Source organism: Artemia sp. Qi Xiang Cuo, chromosome 20 (assembly GCF_049724085.1).
Source record: "Artemia sp. Qi Xiang Cuo chromosome 20, ASM4972408v1, whole genome shotgun sequence".
Taxonomy (NCBI): Eukaryota; Metazoa; Arthropoda; class Branchiopoda; order Anostraca; family Artemiidae; genus Artemia; species Artemia sp. Qi Xiang Cuo.
In genome coordinates this window covers 44,118,854-44,134,792 of record NC_142813.1, presented here as the reverse complement: position 1 = coordinate 44,134,792, position 15,939 = coordinate 44,118,854, and the positions used below count along the sequence as shown (strand labels likewise).

Here is a 15,939-nt window from a genome sequence, read left to right as displayed (position 1 = left end):
GGCAATAGAAATTTTGGTAAGTTTTTCAGTCTCTGGGGGGAATATCAGTTATCCTATTCCTTCTAAAAACTTAAGTGGGTCTATCTTCCACGAAAAACGAGCATACCTCTAAAAAAAAGTTTTTTCAATGAAGATACCAAAAATGTGTTTTTCTCAATCCAAAAAAAGGGGGGGGATACCTTCCTATTCCTATAAGAGGCTATTTGAGTAGCTATGAATTATCCGGTATTAATGTCAAGCGGTTTGGCTATCAAAGAAAAGAACTATGTGAAAAAAAGAGGCCACCTCACTTGCCATATCTAAAAACAGAGCTTTGGGTATAACCAAACAAGTAAATTCTATTTGGCCTTAGAGTGACAGGCGAAAGGAAATACGAATAAAAGTTATATATATATATATATATATATATATATATATATATATATATATATATATATATATATATATATAAGAACTTTTGTGAGGAAAGTGCAAACTATATATTTTTATCAGAAGAAAAAGGAAAAATTAACAACATTGAGCCTTGTAAGACCACTTAATTCAATGCAAAAAAATGTAAAAGAATACAAAAGGATTCCATACCACGTGCTACCTTTTTTTAAAGCCATATTTCTTCTGTTCATAGAACAAGCCCGTTTTGGACCTTCCCAAGTTAACTATTTTAGGATACCCTTCGCGCTAGAAATAGAAAAACATTTCAAAATAAATTTATGCCAGAACCAAGAATACTTGCTAAGGTCCTTGTCATCCTCATTTGAGAGTTGGTTGCCACAACTCCTGTCCACTCATCCACAAGGACTCGGTATATCGTATTTTCTAGTGCAGTGCATAATAACTGAGCTATCATAACATTGCCAATATTCTTCGTCCCTCATCTTGGATGCATTCAAGACCCCCTTCCTGAAAGTTTTAGTGCCCAAGAGCTCCATCACCTCCACAATACACGGGACTGAAATAGAACAGGGAGAGGATAGAAGGTTTTCAAAAGTCAAAAGACGACAACACAATGAATGGGAAACAATACTTAAATTATTCAAAGGTTCAGAATGACTTGTTGCATAAGCTAAAAAAAATCAAACTGATACTTTTCATGATCTTCATAGGCTAAGTTCGTTAAGGACATTCAGTATCAAATATGCTTCTGAGGAGGACACTCCCCTATAACCCTCGGGGCAAGGGTTTTAAGTTATGCCTTGAGGGCTTATAAGAACAATGTTGGCACCATGTACTATTTATTATTTTTTTTCCTTTAGAGCTAGGCACTTCATATGGAAGTGGTCGTCGTAGAAACTTCAAAAGGGGCTCATTCGATTGGAAATTGAGAGTTCTAGTGCCCTTTTTAATAGTCGAAAGTGATTGGGGGCAACAAGCCCCCCCACGCCCATCATTCCCCCAAAGACATCCAATCCAAATTTTTAGATAGCCATTTTGTTCAGCGTAGTTGATTTCTTGATAGATAATATGTTTTTGAGGAGGAAACTCCCACACAACCCTCAGGGCAAGGGTTTTAAGTTATGCCCTTGGGGCATGTAAGGTTTTTATAGAAGGCGTTGTCGTAGAAACTTCAAAACAGGCTCATTCGATCTGAAATTCAAAGGCATAGTGCCCTTTTGAATAGTTGAAAGTGATTTAAGGTCAAACTCACCCCCCCCCCCATGCCCATCATTCCCCCAAACACATCCAATCAAAGTTTGAGATAGCCATTTGGTTCAGCGTAGTTGATTTCATGATATAAAATATTTTTTTGAGTAGGATACTCCCCCACAACCCTCAGGGCAAGGGTTTTAAGTTATGCCCTGAGGGCATATGAACGATGTTGGCACAATGTACTATGTATTATTTTTTTCCTTTAGAGCAGGGCACTTCATATGGAAGGGGTGGTCGTAGAAACTTAAAAAGGGGCTCATTCGATTGGAAATTGAGAGTTGTAGTGCTCTTTTTAATAGTTAAAAGTGATTGGAGGGCAACTAGCCCTACCCCTCTGCCCATCATTCCCCCAAACACATCCAATCAAAATTTTGAGATAGACTTTTTGTTCAGCGTAGTTGATTACCATATAGAAAATATGTTTTTGAGGAGGACACTCCCCGACAACCCTCATTGCAAGCGTTTTAAGTTATGCCCTTGGTGCATATAAGGTTCTTACAGAAGGCGTTGTCGTAAAAACTTCAAAACAGGCTCATTCTATTGGAAATTTGAAGAGCTAGTACCCTTTTTAATAGTCAAAAGTGATTGGAAGGCAACAAGCCCCCCCACCACCAGCCGTCCCCCAAACACATCCAATCAAAATTGTGAGGAAGCCATGGTGTTCAGCGTGGTTGATTTCCAGATAGAAAATATATTTTTTAGGAGGACACTCCCCCACAATCCTCCCCCACAGAAACTTCAAAAGGGGCTCATTCGATTGGAAATTGAGAGTTCTAGTGCCCTTTTTAATAGTAGAAAGTGATTGGAGGGCAATTAGCCCCCACCCCACCTCCACGCCCATCATTCCCCAAAACACATCCAGTAAAAATTTTAGATAGACATTTTGTTCAGCGTAGTTGATTTCCAGATAGAAAATATGTTTTTGAGGAGAACACTCCCCCACAACCCTCAGTTCAAGGGTTTTAAGTTATGCCCTGGGGACATATAAGGTTTTTATATAAGGCGTTGTCGTAAAAACTTCAAAACAGGCTCATTTGATTGGAAATTCCAAGGGCTAGTACCCTTTTTAATAGTCGAAATTGATTGGAGGGCAACTAGCCCCCCCCTACGCCCATCATTCCTCCAAACACATCTAATCAAAATTTTGAGATAGCCATTTTGTTCAGCGTAGCTGATTCCCAGATAGAAAATATGTTTTTGAGGAGGACAATCCCCAACAACCCTCAGGGCAAGAGTTTTAAGTTATGCCCTGGGGGCATATGAGGTTTTATAGAGGGCGTTGTCGTAGAAACTTTGAAAAGAGCTCAAAGGATTTGAAATTGTAGTGGCTAGTGCCATTTTTAAGTCGAAAGTGATTGGAGGGCAACTAGCCCCCCCCCCCCACGCCCATCATTCCCCCAAACACATCCAATCAAAATTATGAGATAGCTATTTTGTTCAGCGTAGTTGATTTCCAGATAGGAAATGTGTTTTCGAGGAGGAGACTCCCCCACAACCCTCTGGGCAAGGGTTTTAAGTTATGCCCCGAGGGCATATAAGAACAATGTTGGCACAATGTACTATGTATTATTTATACATAGAAAATATGTTTTTGAGAAGGAAACTCCCCCACAACCCTCAGGGCAAGGGTTTTAGGTTATGTCCTGGGGGCATATAAGGTTTTTATATAAGGCGTTGTCGTAAAAACTTCAAAACATGCTCATTTGATTGGAAATTCTAAGGGCTAGTACCCTTTTTAATAGTCGAAAGTGATTGGAGGGTAATTAGCCCCCCCCCCCCACGCCCATCATTCCCCCGAACACATCCAATCAAAATTTTGATATAGCCATTTTGTTCAGCGTAGTTGATTTCGAGATAAAAAATATGTTTTTGAGGAGGACACTCCCCCACAATCATCGGGGCAAGGGTGTTAATTTATTCACTGGGGGCAAATAAGGTTTTTTTATAGAGGGCGTTGTCGTATAAACTTCGAAAAGGGCTCAAATGATTTGAAATTGGAGTGGCTAGTTCCATTTTTAAGTCGAAAGTGATTGGAGGGCAACTAGCCCCCCCCCACGCCCATCATTCCCCCCAACACATCCAATCAAAATTATGAGATAGCCATTTTGTTCAGCGTAGTTGATTTCCAGATAGGAAATGTGTTTTCGAGGAGGACACTCCCCCATAGCCCTCAGGGCAAGGTTTTAAGTTATACCCTGAGGGCATATAAGAACAATGTTGGCACAATGTACTATGTATTATTTATACATAGAAAATATGTTTTTGAGAAGGAAACTCCCCCACAACCCTCAGGGCAAGGGTTTTAGGTTATGTCCTGGGGGCATATAAGGTTTTTATAGAAGGCGTTGTCGTAGAAACTTCAAAACAGGCTAATTCGATTGGAAATTCGAAGGGCTAGTACCCTTTTTAATAGTCGAAAGTGATTGGAGGGCAACTAGCCCCCCCCCCCCCCCACGCCCATCATTCCCCCAAAAACATCCAATCAAAATTTTGAGATAGCCATTTTATTCAACGTAGTTGATTTCCAGATATAAAATATGTTTTTGAGGAGGACACTCCCCCAAAACCCTCAGGGCAAGGGTTTTAAGTTATGCCCTGGGGGCATATGAGGTTTTTTATAGAAAGTGTTGTCGTAGAAACTTCGAAACAGGCTCATTTGATTGGTAATTGGATTGGCTAGTGCTATTTTTAAGAGTCGAAAGTGATTGGAGGGCAACTAGCCCCTCCCCCACGCCCAGCATTCCCCCCAACACATCCAATCAAAAATTTGAGACAGCCATTTCTTTAAGCGTAGTTGATTTACAGATAGAAATTATCCTTTTAAGGAGTACACTCCCCCATAACCCTCAGGGCAAGGGTTTTAAGTTATGCCCTGAGGGCATATAAGAACAATGTTGGCACAATGTACTATGTATTATTTTTCTCCTTTAGAGAAGGGCACTTTATATGGAAGGGGTCGTCATGGAAACTTCAAAAGGGGCTCAATCGTTTGGAAATTGAGAGTGCTAGTGCCCTTTTTAATAGTCGAAAGTGATTGGAGAGCAACGAGCACCCCACGCCCATTATTCCCCCAAACACATCCAATCAAAATTTAGAAATAGCCACTTTGTTCAGTGTAGTTGATTTCCAAATAGAAAATATATTTTTGAGAAGGACACTCCCCCACAACCCTCAGGGCAAGGGTTTTAAGTTATGCCCTTGGGGCATATAAGGTTTTTATAGAAGGTGTTGTCTTAAAAGCTTCAAAACTGGCTCATTCGATTGGAAATTTGAAGAGCTAGTACCCTTTTTAATAGTCGAAAGTGATTGGAGGGCAACTAGCCCCCCCCCCACAACCATCATTCCCCCAAACACATCCAATCAAAATTTTGAGATAGTCATTTTGTTCAGCGTGGTTGATTTCCAGATAGAAAATATATTTTTGAGGAGACACTCCCCCACAACCCTCCTCGGGGCAAGCGTCTTAAGTTATGCCCCCAGGGTATATAAGAACGATGTTGGCACAATTTACTATGTATTATTTTTATTCCTTTCGAGAAGGGCACTTCATATAGAAGGGGTCGTCATAGAAACTTCAGAAGGGGCTTATTTAATTGGAAATTGAGTTCTGGTGTCCTTTTTAATAGTGGAAAGTGATTGGAGGGCAACTAGCCCCCCCCCCTCCGCACCCATCATTCCACAAAACACATCCAGTCAAAATTTTGAGATAGCCATTTTGTTCAGAGTAGTTGATTTCCAGATAGAAAATATGTTTTTGAGGAGGACACTCCCCCACAAACCACAGTGCAAGGGTTTTAAGTTAAGCCCTGGGGACATATAAGGTTTTTATATAAGGGGCGTTGTCGTAAAAACTTCAAAACAGGCTCATTCGATTGGAAATTCGAAGGGCTAGTACCCTTTTTAATAGTCGAAAGTGATTGGAGGGCAACTATCCCCCTATCCCCCACGCCCATCATTCCCCCAAACACATCCAACGTAAATTTTGAGATAGCCATTTTGTTCAGCATAGTTGATTTCCAGATAGAAAATATGTTTTTGAGGAGGACACTTCCCCACAACCCGTCAGGGCAAGGGTTTTAAGTAATGCCGCGGGGGCATATAAGGTTTTTATAGAGGGCGTTGTCGTAGAAACTTTGAAAAGGGCTCAAATGATTTGAAATTGGAGTGGCTAGTGCCATTTTTAAGTCGAAAGTGATTGGAGGGCAACTCGCCCCCCCCCCCACGCCCATCATTCCCCCAAACACATCCAATCAAAATTATGAGATAGCTATTTTGTTCAGCGTAGTTGATTTCCAGATAGGAAATGTGTTTTCGAGGAGGACACTCCCCCACAACCCTTAGGGCAAGGGTTTTAAGTTATGCCCCGAGGGCATATAAGAACAATGTTGGCACAATGTACTATGTATAATCTATACATAGAAAATATGTTTTTGAGGAGGACACTTCCCCACAACCCTCAGGGCAAGGGTTTTAGGTTATGTCCTGGGGGCATATAAGGTTTTTATAGAAGGCGTTGTCGTAGAAACTTCGAAACAGGCTAATTCGATTGGAAATTCGAAGGGCTAGTACCCTTTTTAATAGTCGAAAGTGATTGGAGGGCAACTCGCCCCCCCCCCCCGCGCCCATCGTTCCCCCAAACACATCTAATCATAATTTTGAGATAGCCATTTTGTTCAGCGTAGTTGATTTCTAGATAGAAAATATGTTTTTGAGGAGGACACTCCCCCATAACCCTCAGGGCAAGGGTTTTAAGTTATGCCCAGGGGGCATATAAGGTTTTTTATAGAAGGTGTTGTCGAAAAAACTTCGAAAAGGGCTCATTTGATTGTCAATTGGAGTGGCTAGTGCTATTTTTAAGAGTCGAAAGTGATTGGAGGGCAACTAGCCCCCCCCCCGCCCCTCCTTCCCCCAAACACATCCAATCAAAATTTTGAGATAGCCATATCGTTCAGCGTAGTTGATTTCCAGTTAGAAAATATTTTTTTAAGGAGGACACTCCCCCATAACCCTCAGGGCAAGGGTTTTAAGTTATGCCCTGAGGGTATATAAGAACAATGTTGGCACAATGTACTATGTACATTGTGCCAACATTGTTCTTATATGCCCTCAGGGCATAACTTGTTAACGTATTATTTTTCTCCTTTAGAGAAGGGCACTTTATATGGAAGGGGTCGTCATGGAAACTTCAAAAGGGGCTCATTCGTTTGGAAATTGAGAGTTCTAGTGCCCTTTTTAATAGTCGAAAGTGATTGGAAAGCAACTAGCACCCCCACGCCCATTATTCCCCCAAACACATCCAATCAAAATTTTGAGATAGCCTCTTTGTTCAGTGTCGTTGATTTCCGGATAGAAAATATGTTTGTGAGAAGGACACTCCCCCACAACCCTCAGGGCAAGTGTTTTAAGTTGTGCCCTGGGGGCATATAAGGTTTTTATAGAAGACGTTGTCGTAGAAACTTCAAAACAGCCTCATTCGATTGCAAATTCGAAGGGCTAGTAACCTTTTTAACAGTCGACAGTGATTGGAGGGTGAATAACCCCTCCCCCACGCCTTCAGTAAAGAACGATGTGGCCACAATGTGTTTTTTTTTCTTCTTAGTCAGGCACTTCGTATCGAAGGAGTTGTCGTAGAAACTTCGAAAAAGGCTCATTCGATTGGAAATTGGAGTGGCTAGTTCCCTTTTTAATAGTCAATAGTGATTGGAGTGCCACTAGACCCCCCCCCCCCCACGCCCATCATTCCCCAAAGGCCAGAACAAAATTTGCACTTTACTGAAAAAATACAAATGAACGTGCATTGTCAGTTTAATATACATATACTGATATTTAGTAATCAAAATGTTTATATTATTTGATTTATTAAAGTTATAAAGAAAGAACATTTATATTTTTTCAGTAAAGTGTAAATTTTGTTCTGGCCTTGGGAAGGCATAGGGGTTTTGCGCCCACCTTTTCCCCAAACACATTCAATCAAAATTTTTAGATAGCGATTTTATTCAATGTCGTTGAAAGTTTTGAAAATTAGGACCTGAAGGATGACAACCCCTCTCCCCACAGCCCTCAGGGAAAATTTTTTAAGTAATGCTCTGGGGGCGTATAAAGCTTTTATTGAAAGCGTTGTCGTAGAAACTTCAAAAGGGCTAATTCAATTGGAAATTAAAAGGGCTAGTGCCCTTTTCAATAGTTGAAAGTGATTGGATAGCGACTAACGCCCCTCCCATGCCCACCATTGCCCCAAACACATCCAATCAAAATCTTGAGATATACATTTTGTTCAACGTAGATAAAAGCTCTGGTAGTTTCGGATTTGAGGAGGAAAACCCCCTCACGGTTCTCTGTGAAGGACTGTAAGTTATGCCCTGGGGGCATATAAGGTTTACATAGAAAGTTGTTGTATACGATTTATAGAATAAATTTTAGTCTTCCTCAAATGTAATTTTTATTTACAAGATATTCTACTTATTCATGAGGAAGAAACTTTGTAAGTCGCTGGCTGGACGCTGGTCTTCTTTATTATTCATCAAGAGATGTAGAAATCAGGTAAAAACGAAATGGCTGTGGAATTTCAGAATCCTTGCAGAATAGTTGAAATATCTAAGAGCTATGTAAATCTAACCAAACTAATGGTCAAAATTAGCATTATTGTTGTTCCTCGAAAATTACCCTATGTAAAACTTCGAATACGGTATCCTCAAAATAATCATTTATCTGTGAATATTAGTGTGTCGAAAAAAAACTCCTTCAGGCAAACTTCAGAAGTATATTCGAACTGTGGGATGTGGTTATAGTTATCGTGAATGAAAATCAACTTATCCACTCTGTGTGGACTGAGGCCATTTCTTTTCTAAGTCACTATAATAGTCACTATCAGGCCTAACACCAAAAATAGTCTCTGCGTTCACACTGGTCGCAGGAATAGAAAATAACTTTCTGGCAAGTGCGGTGACGTAGGAAACTTTATCCCAATTGTGTATCTAGAACAAAAGAACGTTGCTTTCACCGCTATCGTCGGTTTCTTTTTATTTCTTTAAAATGATAGAGTAAAGGAAAACTTGATTCCTGTTTGGTACAAGCTTTTTTCAACTCGCTTCTCTTTTTTTAGACAACCTCCTTGTTCTCTTTTTCAGCCTTCTTTTTTTTGGCAATGTTTCTTCAGCCTAGAAAAATATCAAAGAACATCATTTTTTCACACGACCTCTTTTCCACACCACCCAGGAGGTAGAGGTCATGGTGTTTTTTTTTATAGTGGTATCGCCAATAGCCACTAATCATCTGTTTAATTTTCATTAAAAACAATTATTGAAAATTTCAAAAATTGTTTTTAATGAAAATTAAATAAAACAAGTTCTTACTAAGCCAAATTTAATGAATATATATATTTTTAAAAATATTTAGTATGGTCCACTAAGCCTCCTTTAGAGCCTGTTGTTTACATTTATAAAATTCACATATGTTGTGTATTATATTAAAAAAAAACTTTTCCATACCATCCAAGAGGTAGAGATCTAGGTACATTTTTTTTTTTTTTTTAGAGGTTTTGGCAGTTTATTTTACTCGTTAAGATTAGTCAAATATTACTTGTAAATAGTGCAAGCAAGTTAGAAACTAGTAGCCAACTTACTAGTTGTCTACTATAGCTACTAATCTTCTCTTTGACTTTTATTAATTATATTTACTCAAATTTAATACATATACATTTTGAAAAAGTATTGAGCATCTTCCGCTAAGTTTCCCAGAGGCCAAGTTTTCCCATTTGAAGTAACTTTAAGGGGCAAGATTATATTTTAAATAATCAAAATAAAGCACGTTACAATTAGTGTAATTTAAATAAGACATTCCAGTTTTGGAACTTTTTTAGATATTTTAAATGGCGGATCCGTAATATAGACCAAAATATTTTGAGCCTTATAGCAGTAAGATTTTTGAATGTGTATTAAAAGTCCTGTTCACTAAAACAGCATTGGGTATCCATGGGTGCCCATATGGGGGACAGAGGGGGGCTCCAGCCCCCCCCTCTTGGCTGAATTATACTACTGTGTATTCAATATTTTCGTTTGGAAATTTTTAGTATTCAATCTTGGAAGTTCTCAGGAGACCACGTGAGCCCCCTCCTCCTGTAAGTTTGTCTATGGGCGCTAAGCGTATCATCCCCTAAGTAAGCATAAAAACTCCAGTTTGAGGTTATAAAAATTAGCTATGTTAGCAGCAATTCTTGTCAATATTTGTATCTTAAACGTTGTAGTTAATTTAGCTTGGAAGGTATACAGATAAGTTTGTCATATCTATAATACTGATTACTTGATTTTCGTTGATGATTGATGGGAATGCATGGTTGTGTTCTTAAAAAATACAAAATAATTCTTAAAAATCAGGAAAGGCTTTTAAAACTTACAAAATACTTCTTAAAAAACACATATGTTTTTACAAGTGTTCATACAAAATAAGTCTTATAAAAAGACACCCACTAAGGCCAAATCTTCTTTTTTAAGAAAATGAAAATAGATTTGGAGATAGCCATGTTGTTTAACGTAGTTGAAAGTTCTGGAAATTAGGTCTTAGAGGATGACAACCACCCTAACAGACCTTAGGGTAAGGGTTGTAATTTATGCCCTGGGAGCATATAAGGTGTTTATAGAAAGCGTTGTCGTTTCCAAAAGGGCTCATTCGATTTGAAATAGAAAGGCCTAGTGCCATTTTTAATAGTCGAAAGTGATTGGAAGGTTTGACATTTTTATAGTAAAGATCGATGCGGGTATAATGTATTATTTTTTGTTGTGTTGTTGTTTAGACCAGGGCACTTTGTATTGAAGGAGTTGTCGTGGGAACTTCGAAAAGGGCTCATTCGATTGAAAAGAGAAAGGGCTGATGCCCTTTTTGATAGTCGGAAGTGATTTTAGGGCAACTAATCCCCCTCCACCCCCACCCTCCCACGCCAACCACTTCCATGAAAATTTTTCTCCAGCATACAAATAGAAGGCCAAACTATAAAGTCTAAAAAAAGGAAAAGATTTAAAGTATTATTTCTTTTTCCCTGAAAAAGAAATGTCGATATAAAACGAACAGAAATTAATTTTAAAACCTTTTTTCCACAAAATAAGTTATCAAAGAAAAATAAAGAACTCCATTAAACAAAAAATGAGCAAAAATAAAATCAAATAACCTACCAAGCTTGAAACTATCACAAATCAGCATCGATAAATAAATGAAACCCAAAAAGAACAGAAATTGAAATAATTAACCGAGTCAAACTCAAAACGAGCAGAAATTAACATAAGTTGGGTGCAAAACCCCTATGCCTTCCTAACGCCAGAACGAAATTTGCAATTTACTGAAAAAATACAAATGAATGTGCATTGTCAGTTTATAATTTCGGAGACCACACTGCCTTTCCATGACGATAAATAAAAGTTCAAATAGGGATAAAATCCTTTTAATAGACAGTGATGTAATAGAAATTCACAAAAATACCAGATATTTCGGTCACATATACAATGACCGTCATCAGTAGTAAAACTAAAATAAAACAATTTAAAACAAAAGTTTATATACTAAATCAAATAACACTACATATTATTTGAATCTCTAATTCTTTTCAAAGCAAAGGTGGAAGCTAGTCTCTTTGACCTTCTTGGATTCGGTTCATTAGCGTTCAATGATATAACATTTGGACAAAGGTCAACTACATTGGGTGAATTGAACTTTACTCTGTCAGATTTTAATAAATTATTATCGACAGAGTTCAGCCCATATTAACTTGTATCACGATTCAAAGCAATATTCTTGAATTATATTTTCTTTATTTCAAGAATTTCACGAAAATTTTGCTTTAAACCCCGATCCCTAGAAATCAAAGAGACATTCTCGAACAAAATAAAATGGTCGGGAAAACTAAAAATATGTTCTGAAAGGGCTGAAGTGAAATCTTCAGACTTAGAATCTTGCTTTAAAGCCGAAGAAATAGAATCTTTCTAGTCTTTTTCTTATAGAATAGTGGAGTGAGTGAGGAATAACCTTACGTAGAGACCTCGGATGATTGGCAACCAGATATGAAAAGCCCTCTCCAGTTAGGCATAGATCATGTTTTTCTATGAGGGATTTGCAACTTTCTTCTGAGAAATCTTCAATTTGAATGTTCTGGTGAACGCTTTCCCAGTACCAGCTCTGCTTATCTTTGGTCAAAATTACTGTTGTTCTTTGACGGGTGAATTTTAATTCTCGGGCAACATGACAAGCTGTGAGTGGATTATCACCTGTGATCATTATAACACTATGGGAAGATTGTAGAATTTCTGAAATTACTCTTTTAGAATCCTTTTTAAGGGGACAAGAGACGACTATAAAACCCTCAAATTCTAATCGACTTTCTAGTTCCTCACGGGAGATGTCGCGTAAATATTTTTTGGTTACTGGACCAATTTCCCTTCTTCCGAGTGTCAAGATACGAGCACCACTGCGAGATAATTTTAAATAAGTTGAATCGTAGTCTTCTGGGAGGCAGGAAAACTTGGGTCTTAAGGTTTCTGGGGCCCCTTTTACTGCAACAAAGCAAACCCTTTCATTGGTTCCTTGTGGTATGTACTCAGCAATCACCGTCATACGTTTCAAAGCGGACTGAAAATGATACCTATAACGAATATTTACACCAGGAACATTTGTTTCGTTAGACACGGCAGAGTCACCCCTGGAGAGGTGCCAGTCAATAGCCAGCAAAAGTGCCTTTTCAAGAGGGTCTCCGATGATAGATCCATCCTCTATTAGAGCTAATGCATGGCAGGATGCAAGTACTTGCTTCGTAGTATAGGGTGCATCAATTGCATTAGTTATTTCTCCGTTAGGAATCAAACCAGCAATCCCTTGGACTACCAAAGCATTTGTAGTCAGTGTTCCAGTCTTGTCAAAAGTGCATATATCAATTTTACCAGCAAAAGGAATCCTGAATGGCTCTGTGCACCGCACCATCAGTTTCGCTAGTGTAGCAAGAGAAGAGTTAACAGCTAGAGAAAGTTCAACCGGGAGCTCAAAACACTGATGTACAACTGATGTAAGAATAAGAATGCATTGTAAAAACAATTTATACCTATCTCGCTCTGGATCTGTCGATCCTTCGATCCAAAGGCAAGCGGCAGCTGCAATGGAAAAACATCAGCAAGAATAGGATAAAGAGGAACTTTTCTAGATTAAAGGCAGTAACTCGCTTGCTTCCAAAGAGGATAGTTCTTAAAAGCTTTCCTTGGAGGGTGTCAAATCCTGTTCGAAGAACAAAAGCCAAGCAGCCATTTTCATGGCCTCTAAATTGGGAAGTTTGGAAATCTTGAGTATGCTGGACAATCTTGGTTCCACCAAACAGCACATGAAGCTTCCCATCAGCTTCAATGTCAACTATCTTATCTAAATCGTATTCCATACTTTCTATGGCTTCTTTCATCTGAGGAACTGTCTCACCTGTCAGCATACCTTCATAAACAATACAAAATCCCTTCAGTAGCAGCATATCGCAAGGTACTATTTGCAACTGATCTTTAGGTCTTCCGACACATGTTATGTCCCCAGCTAAAAACAAAAAAAGGTGCAGTAATTTAAATTTAGGAATATCAATAACCATCGAATTAACTCCAAAATATTCAGTTGCAACTGCTAAATCTTGCCTAGTTTTAAAACCTTTTGAAGAAGAATAAAAGCGTACTGGCCTATTGATAGGATAGTTAACAGCTGTAAACTCTTCTTTTTCCTCATTCCACCAGTATTTGCTCTTTTGAAATGTTAAAGCAATTTTGATCCTGCCTTTATCATCCTTTTCTTTGTGTAGCTTGACAAGCGCTTTTGAGCCATTGTTTGGAGTGGGAACTATTTTTACATGGGATGCCACAACAACTGACCTTTCCTTCTTACACATTAAAAAGCATTTTAGATCAACAGACCAAACACAAATTAGTGAGAGTATAATCTGAATTATTCCAACAGTGAATAGTCCAATGACCCCACTTGCATCATTAATGGATCCACAAATATGCCAAAAGTAGGTTTCATTAATGACGTATGGACACGGTAAAGATGGTAGTCAAGAACCTTTTTTATGTTCTTTGTAAATCTAATAATCGTTTCACTTGCAAAAAAAAAGACCCCGATTAATGGTGGTCCAATATATATTACTACTACTAACAACTTACTGAAGCACCAAGCCACCCGAGACCACCAGAGCTACACACACTCCTTCTTCATCCCAATCTGTACAATGCCTTCCTATTCTTACTCTGCCAGGTAATTCCAATTTCACTTAAATCTTTCCTTACATTTTCCCAATTTAACCTAGGATGACCTGCTTTTCACTGAACCGTAAACGGTTGGCAAAAAAGGACAATCTTTGGGAATCCGCCATTCTACCTCCACAGAACTTGCCCTAGCCATCTCAACCTTTCTCAAATTATAGCTCTAGGAAGCGGGTTTGAACCAAACTTTTAACTAAATTATCATTAATTGAAAACTTTTTACAAAAAAAGGTTTTTCTGGGAAAAGCAAAGAGTTTCATTATACCGAAAATGAGCAAAAACAGAATCAAACACTCTACCAAGTGTAAAACTACAACAAATCAGCATACAAAAATAAATGAAACCCAAATAGAACGGAAATTATAATAAATATCCGAGTCAAACTAAATAAATGACCGAGTCAACTAGCAGAAATAAACATGAGTAGCGCTCAAAACCGCTAGGTCTTCTCAAGGCCTGAACACAATTTTGTAATTTATTGAAAAAAATATATTGTTAATTTAATAAATATATGCGAATATTCAGGCCCAAGGGTTGAACACAATTTGCGCTTTACTGGAAAAAAAATATTGTCAGTTTAATATACATAAATACTGATGTTTATTCCTTAAAAATTAAAATCGTAATAATAATTCTGGCCTTTAATTTCTTCTCGTTTTGAGTTTGACTCGGTTGTTTATTGTAAATTCTGTTCGTTTTGGGTTTATTTATCTATTGAGGCTGATTTGTGGAAGTTTTACGCTTACACAAATTACGTTAGGCTTTCATTACAACAAGGAATATCTATTGAAAAAAAGGTAAAGCGCATGGGAAGTATCTTGTTTTCTTTAAGTTGTTTTCCTTTTCCACAGTAGCAGGCACTGGAAAATCAGAAAGAACTGTCATCAGTTCACTATAGTAAATTACGAAATATCTGATTCCGAAATTAACGCTCTAATCAAATTTCCTCAAGCTAACTACTATTTTAAATCGTTTTTTTTTTCAGGCCATAAAATCCAAGGACGCCAACTACAAAAAAAAAATGTGTAAAAATTTATACATGAAAAAATAAACAATGATGGAGCTGTGGAGCTCTCCCTAATTTTTTGTTTTTCTCTATATTTAGCTATGACCCCAGCATGGCTACGCAACTGGTGAGCAATAATTGTGTTGTTCTCGATATCAGCTCCATCGGAAAATTTAATATTTTGGCATATTCTCGCATAAAAAAACAATCTAGATAGGTCATAAGTCTGAGAAAATTCATTAAGAGCCTTAATTTGGGTTTTTGCAAATGACGTTATACACTAGGTAAATACATCATATAAGCATTTCTTATGACATCATACAAGCATTTTCTTATATGATGTCATGCATAGCATAATTAAGATTGTTAGGTTTTCAATGCAAAAGTTATTTATATAATATAATGTCTGTTGGGAGGCCAAAAAAAAGAAATTTTGCAGTTGCAGTTACTATAAATGCTGATTCTTTGGAACCAGCACCTGAGCTATTAAACGCAATAAGATGTGAAAATCAACGACCTTGACTATCAATTCTGAAAATACTAACACGGGAAAAGGATAGCAATAGAAAAATCAACAGAAAAGGCTATTGCTGCATTGCCTGAAGTAATCAAAATCTAAAGATGTGTCAAAAATGAAAACTCAGTGCAAAGATACAGGCAGTTAGAAGATATGCGAAAATCATAATTAGAGTGTAAGCTATCCAAAGGCAAACGAAGAGCAAAAATGAAGGGTTAGAAGACTTGCAACATCGAGCAGGGGAGCGAGTCAAAAATTAAAATGAAGAGTAAAGACGCACGCGGTTAGAAGAAAAGCAGCGGCGAGTCAAAAATGAAAATGAAGAGCAAAGACACACGCAGTTAGAAAAAATGTGACCCCAAACATGTGAGCAAGTCAAAACTAAAAATGAAAAGCAAACACAAACCTGGTTAGAAGACAACCGACACCAAACATATTAGCAAGTCAATGAAATCAGCTGAGGTTTGATAAGCAAGCATCAGCTGTTTCGCGTAAAGCAAACT

General features: G+C 37.9%; 1 pseudogene; it reads right to left on the bottom strand.

Annotated features, from left to right (window-relative positions):
• Window positions 1-785: 785 nt before the first annotated feature.
• Window positions 786-13,138, bottom strand: LOC148940250 (endoplasmic reticulum transmembrane helix translocase pseudogene; annotated as a pseudogene).
• Window positions 13,139-15,939: the final 2,801 nt, after the last annotated feature.